Below are 8,734 nucleotides of genomic sequence, written 5' to 3' on the forward strand. Positions count from 1 at the left end.
GTGAGCATATGTGATATGCGCCATGCGCATAGGTTTTTGTAACACCCCGACCAAAGGCGGATTATACATCGGGGCGCCACATATTGTTACATTACTCGTGACACTATTGGGTGTCAATATTTAATAAATATATTCATTCGCGCACGCGCAAAGTAAACATAAGATAACATAAATCATCATAAATCAATATATTATAAATCATAATATTAAAACAGAAATAACTTGTCTTGATACATTTTAATCTAGGTCCAAAATAAAGAAAACTTCCTACGTGTCCTCGAACTCCAAAACAGCTACTGCAAACCTGAACATGTGTTAAAATAACGTCAAACACTTGCGTGTTGGTGAGAAATCAAGTTTAATACAATACATAGATAACAATAAATCTGCGCGCAACATGTGTATGTCTGGTTTTCAACAAGGGTGTAATCTGATCGGGACCAACTCTAAGATTCATAGACTGCCAGTGCTCACAATTGAGCTCACAAACAAGACAAACTGTGCATGTGTAAACAAAAGAGAAAATCATAAACGATAGTTCTCCCGTGTTCATCTAATGGTACCATGAGAACTGCGGAATAGACCGACAAGACGGTTAATGATCCACACATACAAATAAACAGCCAAGTCTACGTCCTCAACACATGGGATACTGCGCGACTAAAGTTCATAAACAGTTTAAGACTCTAAGTTTGTATGAACACATGAACATCCCAAAACATTAAAAGCAAAAAGGGATTAGATACGAGATTACTCACTTGATAAACGATGCGGTGTAAGATAAAGCAAGAACCAACTTTAAACAAGCACAAGTTAACCTATAAATAAGATTATTGTTTTAATGATTGGTTTAAGTCTTGATTATAAGTTAGCATAATTAATAAGTAAATTATTATATAATATATATTATATATTACCGGAAAAGCAGGGCAGAACAGGGAGGAAGACGGAGGCAGAGAGGAAGACGGCAGAGAGAGTAAGGAGGAGGTTAAATTAAGTGTTTGTGTGTGATGTGTTAGGAAAAATAATATTATTATTTATAGAGAAACCCTAGGAGACATGAATCCAGAAAAAGGGGAAAAGGTTCCAAGACAAACAGAACAAGACAAAACAAAAGATAACAAAAGATATCAAAAGCAAGTTCAGAAAAGTAAAAGATATTAAAAGATATGGCAGCAGGGAAAAAGAGAAAAAAAAGCTGACAGGGAACAGTAAAAAGGCATGGGCGGTTCAGATAAAGGTACTGGTCAAGCATGGAAAAAGCAGATCTCCAAAGATAATGTCAGTCACTTCTTCTGCCAACCAATGGGGTTGGTGCGCATGCTGCGCCGAAAGTAACTTTTCAGACATAAAGCAGATTAGGTCAACGGCTCAAAAGATAAGACATCACAAAAGCAAACGGCTAGATTAAACAGAAGAAAAGACTCAAGACATAGCGCGAGAAAGCTTCAAGCGCGAAGGCATACACAGAAGGTCAAGAGAGCGCGAGCGCGAAGGCAGACAGAACCAACCTTTGCGCGCCGCGGAAAGAACTATATTTCTAAGCGCGCCGCGGGAAGAACTTCAATTCTAAGCGCGTCGCGAGAAGAACTATATTCCTTAGCGCGTCGCGGGAAGAACGGTATCCATAGCGCGCCGAGGAAAGAACTAAAATCCTTAGCGCGCTGCGGGGACAGTTCGTCTCGCGTATCGCAGTAACAGGTGGTCTTCACGCAGGCTTCCTTGTAAGGAGTCTGGCGCGTGGAGCTGCGCAGACAACCTTAGGCGGGAAGGAACAAAGGACAAGCAAAGAGAAGAAAAAGAGGGAAACAAGGCGTAAGGGCGGGACGGCGACAAGAGGGAAAAGAAGGCGGAAAGAGAGAAGAAGAGGGGCGGGATGGCGGAAAGAAAGAGAGAGAAAGAGGCGGGAAGGAAAATATATTATTATTATTAAAAGTAAAATATAAGTATAAATAAATATTAAATCATAAAAGAAAGAGATCGGATAAGGGAAACGGGTACCTGGGTCGGGTCGGATTCGGGCAGATGTCACAGTCTCCCCTACTTTAAGAAATTTCGTCCCGAAATTTATCTCGAAGTAGGTTGCGCAGAGAACAGGTGCGGGTACTTGATCTTCATTTGATCTTCCCTTTCCCATGTAAACTCGGCTCCGCGCTTGGACTCCCAGCGAACTTTCACGATAGGGATGCGACTGCGCTTGGTTTGCTTAACCTCGCGATCCATAATTTCAACGGGCTTCTCAACGAAATGCATAGATTCATCAACCTGAACTTCATCAAGTGGAATGTGAAGGTTCTCGTCGGCTAAACACTTCTTGAGATTGGATACATGGAACGTTGGATGCACATTACTGAGCGCGGGCGGCAGGTCTAGTCTGTAGGCAACTTTTCCTACACGCGCGAGAATCTTAAATGGTCCAACATATCGAGGAGCAAGCTTACCTTTCTTCCCAAAGCGGACAACACCCTTCCAGGGCGACACTTTGAGGAGAACAAGATCACCAACTTGAAATTCGAGAGGCTTCCGCCTACGATCTGCGTAACTCTTCTGTCGGCTTCTGGCAGTCAGCAGATGATCACGGATCTTGGCGATTTTATCGGTTGTCTCTTGAACAAGTTCGGGTCCTGTGATTTGAGCTTCACCCACTTCGCTCCAACAAATCGGGGAGCGGCATTTACGACCGTAAAGTGCTTCAAATGGGGCCATACCGATACTGGAATGATAGCTGTTATTATAAGAGAACTCAATCAAAGGCAGGTGCGAATCCCAATTACCTCCAAAATCAAGAACACAAGATCGGAGCATATCCTCAAGAGTTTGAATAGTTCGCTCAGACTGACCGTCAGTCTGAGGATGATATGCCGTACTCATGTCCAAGCGAGTTCCTAGCGCAGATTGGAGAGACTTCCAAAAGCGAGATATAAAACGGCCATCGCGATCGGATATGATGCTCAAAGGAGTACCATGGCGGCAGACAATTTCCTTGACATAAAGCTGCGCGAGATGCTCAACACGGTAGTTTTCACGAATGGGCAGAAAGTGAGCAGACTTAGTCAAACGATCCACTATTACCCAAATGCTATCATGTTTGCTTGCTGTCAAAGGTAACTTGGTAATAAAGTCCATCGCTATACTTTCCCATTTCCACGTAGGAATTTCTGGTTGTTCGAGCAAACCAGATGGGCGTTGATGTTCAGCTTTTACCTTAGAACAAGTCAGGCATTTAGCTACGAACACAGCAATATCCTTTTTCATACCGGGCCACCAATAAGTAATGCGCAAATCCTTGTACATCTTATCAGCGCCAGGATGAACGGAATACCGAGATTTGTGCGCTTCACTCAGGATATCAGCGCGAAGATTCTCATCAAAGGGAATCCAGATGCGATTAAGATAGCAGAGAATTCCACTCAGATTAGGGACAAAGTGCGCTTTCGCGCCACACGCTAACTCGGCGCGAAGGTTACCATTACTGATGGATGCGCGCTGCGCGTCACGAATGCGCGATTCAAGGTTGCTTTGGATCGGCGCGAAGTGAAGCTGCGTGCGCGGCAAGATACAGTTAAGCTGGCAGGGTTTTCGGCTGAGCGCATCGGCTACCACATTAGCCTTACCAGGATGATACCGGATCTCACAATCGTAATCGCTGATGAGTTCGTTACATCGGCGTTGCCTCATGTTAAGTTCCTTCTGATCAAAGATATGCTGAAGGCTTTTATGGTCAGTGTAGAGGATACACTTAGTACCATAAAGGTAGTGTCTCCAGATCTTCAAGGCAAATACGACTGCGCCTAGTTCGAGGTCGTGAGTTGTATAATTCTTTTCATGAACCTTGAGTTGCCTTGATGCGTAAGCGATAACCTTGCCTCGTTGCATAAGAACACAACCGAGACCTTGGTTGGAGGCATCGCAGTACACGACAAAATCATCATTACCCTCAGGTAGCGCAAGAACAGGAGCTTCACACAACAAACGCTTGAGCGTTAGAAAGGCTTCTTCTTGCTTCGAGCCCCAAATATACGGTTTACCTTTGTGCGTCAGAGCTGTTAAAGGCAAAGCGATCTTCGAGAAGTTCGAAATGAAGCGCCGGTAATAACCAGTTAAGCCCAGAAAGGAACGGATCTCAGAAGGAGTGGTCGGCGTAATCCAGTTCTTGATTGCTTCAATCTTGGATGGGTCGACATGAATACCCATCTTGTTTACAACATGACCAAGAAACTGTACTTCATCAGACCAGAATTCACACTTGGAGAGCTTAGCATAGAGTTGCTCAGCTCTAAGCTTTTGCAACACCAACCGAAGATGTTGCTCATGCTCGGCCTTGGTCTTAGAATAAATCAGAACGTCATCGATAAACACAATCACGAATTTATCCAAGAAAGGCCTACACACCCGATTCATTAGATCCATGAAAACGGCGGGTGCGTTGGTTAAACCGAAGGACATGACCAAGAATTCAAAATGGCCATAACGAGTTCGAAAAGCAGTCTTCGGAACATCTTCATCGCGGATGCGCAACTGGTGATAGCCAGAGCGGAGATCAATCTTGGAAAAACAAGAGGCACCTTGGAGTTGATCGAAAAGGTCGTCAATACGCGGTAAGGGATACCGGTTCTTAATGGTGAGTTTGTTCAACTCGCGGTAATCAATACACATGCGAAACGATCCATCTTTCTTTTTAACGAACAACACCGGAGCACCCCAGGGCGAAGAGCTAGGGCGGATGAATCCTTTAGCAGTCAACTCTTGAAGTTGGCTTGCCAATTCTTGCATCTCAGCGGGCGCAAGACGGTAAGGAGATTTAGCTACGGGGGAAGCACCAGGGACAAGATCAATACGGAACTCGACTTTACGAGCGGGAGGGATACCAGGAAGATCATCAGGAAAAACTTCAGGGAAATCACGCACAACAGGGATATCGCGAAGCTTCTTCTTTTCATCAGCAGGTTTAACCACATGGGCTAAGAATGCAATACACCTTTTCCGCATGAGCCTTCGGGCTTCGGCGCAAGACATAAGTTTAAGACCGCTGGAGGGTTTTTCGCCGTAGATATGAAGATCACCATTTTCTCGAGGTATGCGAATCATCTTCTTGGCGCAAATAACTTCGGCGCGATTATGCGAAAGCCAGTCCATACCAATGATAACATCAAAGCTTCCAAGAGGCATGGGGATGAGGTCGATCAGAAAATCGTTTTCGTTAAGGTTAAGCGTACAATCCTTAATCACTGAGTTAATTAAAACAGTTTCGCCATTAGCCAATTCAACTGAAAAATCTTCTTTTAAGTTATCGCGCGGTCGCGCAAGCTTCTGCTCGAAGGCGCGAGAGATAAAACTTCGATCGGCGCCAGTATCAAAAAGTACAGAAGCATAAAATCCGTTAAGCAAAAATGTACCATTAACTACGTCATTATTCGCTTGCGCTTGGTGCGCGGTTATGTTAAAAGCTCGTCCACGCGTCACTTGGTTCGAAATCTGGTTCACCGGATTCGCTTGCGTAATCTGAACTTGTAGTCTCGGGCACGCGTTCCGGAAATGACTGGGATCACCGCAGTTATAGCACGACCTGGGTCGTGGGTTTTGGTAGGTTGGTTGAGGGTTCTGCGGGTAGACTGGTGGTGTTGGCGCAATTGGGTTGGCGGGAGGGACTCTACAGTTTTCTGCAAGGTGACCAGCGCGGCCACATCGGTTACAAAGTCGACATGGGACTTGAGGTGGGTGGTGGAGTCTACAGGTTGGGCAAAAGGGGTGGTTTCCTGTGTAAGGTTTCTTAGTTGGCGGGGCAGGGAGTGCTGGATTGGTCAAGGCATAGTTGTGGACTATAGGGGGAGTTGGGTAGGCTGACAGTGGGTTAGGCGCGTAAACTGGAGGTTGGTAGATGGGTTGCTGGACAATGGGCGGGTTGGTAAGCGCATAGGCTTTGCGCCTGCGCTTGAGGTTGTTACGGTTTGAGGGTTCAGGTTTGGTTTCTGTTGGTTCTGGGACAGTCTTGGTGAGTTTGGTCTTCTCAGATCCCCGCAGGAACAGGGTTCCTGCTCTGACATGGTTGTCGCTGAGCACAGCGGCCAACTCGATGGCGTCAGAAAGGGTTACTGGGTTTCTGGCCCATACAGAATCTTGAATTTCCATGGGGAGACCCCCAAGGAATTTCTCGATTGCTCGGCGTGAAGGGGTAACAAGGTGAGGGACCAGTAAGCTTAGCTCGTGGAAGCGCGTCGCGTACTCGCGCGCTTCGCCACTGTACTGCTTAAGATTCCAAAATTCCTCCTCCAGGCGCTTAACTTCGTTGGGAGGGCAGAATTCTCGCGTCAGAATTTCCTTGAATTCCTCCCATGTCATGCTAGAAGCAGCTTCTGCGCCACGCGCATGAGCTACTCCATTCCACCATGTAAGCGCTCTAGATTCCAGGACACTGGAAGCATATAGGGTTCGTCTGTCTGAGGGGCATTGGGTGTGGAGGAAAGTGTTTTCTATTTTCTCAAGCCACTGGAGCATCACGGTGGCTCCTTCAAGACCTGTGAACTTTGGAGGGTTACCCGCGTTAAAGGATTTAATGTTGTAACCAGAGGTGTTGGTATTGTTTTGGCTCAAAGCTTGGGCTATTGCGGCGGCCATTTCCTGGGAACGTTGCAGCGAACGTCTGCGCGCGGCTTCTTTCTTCTTGAGATGGCGAGCTGATAGCGGAGGCATTCTATAAAAGTTTTAATTTTTAGTTAATATCTTGGTTTTAGCGCAAAGTATGTCATCGTAAAGCTTGTTTCGCGAAGTTAGTTACTGTTAAAGTAAAATAAATGACCCTAAATGCAGACTTAATAAAGGTAACAAATTCGAATCAAGAATCGACAATTCATGTATCACCATGACTTTCCGAATTCCCAATTTAAAATATACGAGCAAACGAGTTTTGGAGATTGACGATTCATGTATCACCATGACTTTTCAATCTTCAATATAAAATATACAAGAAAATGAGTATTGGAGGTTGACAATTCATGTATCACCATGACTTTTCAAGTCTCCAACCTCAGAACATAATCGTAAATGGAAATTGAAAATCAACTATTCATGTATCACCATGACTTTTCGGATTTTCAAATCCAACAAACGAATATGTAAGTAAAATCAATAAAAATCGAAATTCAACAAAAATCGAAATATCGCGAAATAAAACATAAAATCATACACTGCGCAAGCGCGAGCATATTCATAAATAACGAGTAATTAACAATAAGCGCGCAAACATGAGATTTCTCTCATGCGCGAGAAGGGACTCTTAGGTATTCTAGGCCGTTAAGTCTAACCACCTATCCTAAAGTCAACGGGCTCTGATACCAATCTGTAACACCCCGACCAAAGGCGGATTATACATCGGGGCGCCACATATTGTTACATTACTCGTGACACTATTGGGTGTCAATATTTAATAAATATATTCATTCGCGCACGCGCAAAGTAAACATAAGATAACATAAATCATCATAAATCAATATATTATAAATCATAATATTAAAACAGAAATAACTTGTCTTGATACATTTTAATCTAGGTCCAAAATAAAGAAAACTTCCTACGTGTCCTCGAACTCCAAAACAGCTACTGCAAACCTGAACATGTGTTAAAATAACGTCAAACACTTGCGTGTTGGTGAGAAATCAAGTTTAATACAATACATAGATAACAATAAATCTGCGCGCAACATGTGTATGTCTGGTTTTCAACAAGGGTGTAATCTGATCGGGACCAACTCTAAGATTCATAGACTGCCAGTGCTCACAATTGAGCTCACAAACAAGACAAACTGTGCATGTGTAAACAAAAGAGAAAATCATAAACGATAGTTCTCCCGTGTTCATCTAATGGTACCATGAGAACTGCGGAATAGACCGACAAGACGGTTAATGATCCACACATACAAATAAACAGCCAAGTCTACGTCCTCAACACATGGGATACTGCGCGACTAAAGTTCATAAACAGTTTAAGACTCTAAGTTTGTATGAACACATGAACATCCCAAAACATTAAAAGCAAAAAGGGATTAGATACGAGATTACTCACTTGATAAACGATGCGGTGTAAGATAAAGCAAGAACCAACTTTAAACAAGCACAAGTTAACCTATAAATAAGATTATTGTTTTAATGATTGGTTTAAGTCTTGATTATAAGTTAGCATAATTAATAAGTAAATTATTATATAATATATATTATATATTACCGGAAAAGCAGGGCAGAACAGGGAGGAAGACGGAGGCAGAGAGGAAGACGGCAGAGAGAGTAAGGAGGAGGTTAAATTAAGTGTTTGTGTGTGATGTGTTAGGAAAAATAATATTATTATTTATAGAGAAACCCTAGGAGACATGAATCCAGAAAAAGGGGAAAAGGTTCCAAGACAAACAGAACAAGACAAAACAAAAGATAACAAAAGATATCAAAAGCAAGTTCAGAAAAGTAAAAGATATTAAAAGATATGGCAGCAGGGAAAAAGAGAAAAAAAAGCTGACAGGGAACAGTAAAAAGGCATGGGCGGTTCAGATAAAGGTACTGGTCAAGCATGGAAAAAGCAGATCTCCAAAGATAATGTCAGTCACTTCTTCTGCCAACCAATGGGGTTGGTGCGCATGCTGCGCCGAAAGTAACTTTTCAGACATAAAGCAGATTAGGTCAACGGCTCAAAAGATAAGACATCACAAAAGCAAACGGCTAGATTAAACAGAAGAAAAGACTCAAGACAT

Source organism: Bidens hawaiensis, unplaced genomic scaffold (genome assembly GCF_021521415.1).
Source record: "Bidens hawaiensis isolate Kalapana, Puna unplaced genomic scaffold, B.hawaiensis_p1.1 tig00002977_1, whole genome shotgun sequence".
Taxonomy (NCBI): Eukaryota; Viridiplantae; Streptophyta; class Magnoliopsida; order Asterales; family Asteraceae; genus Bidens; species Bidens hawaiensis.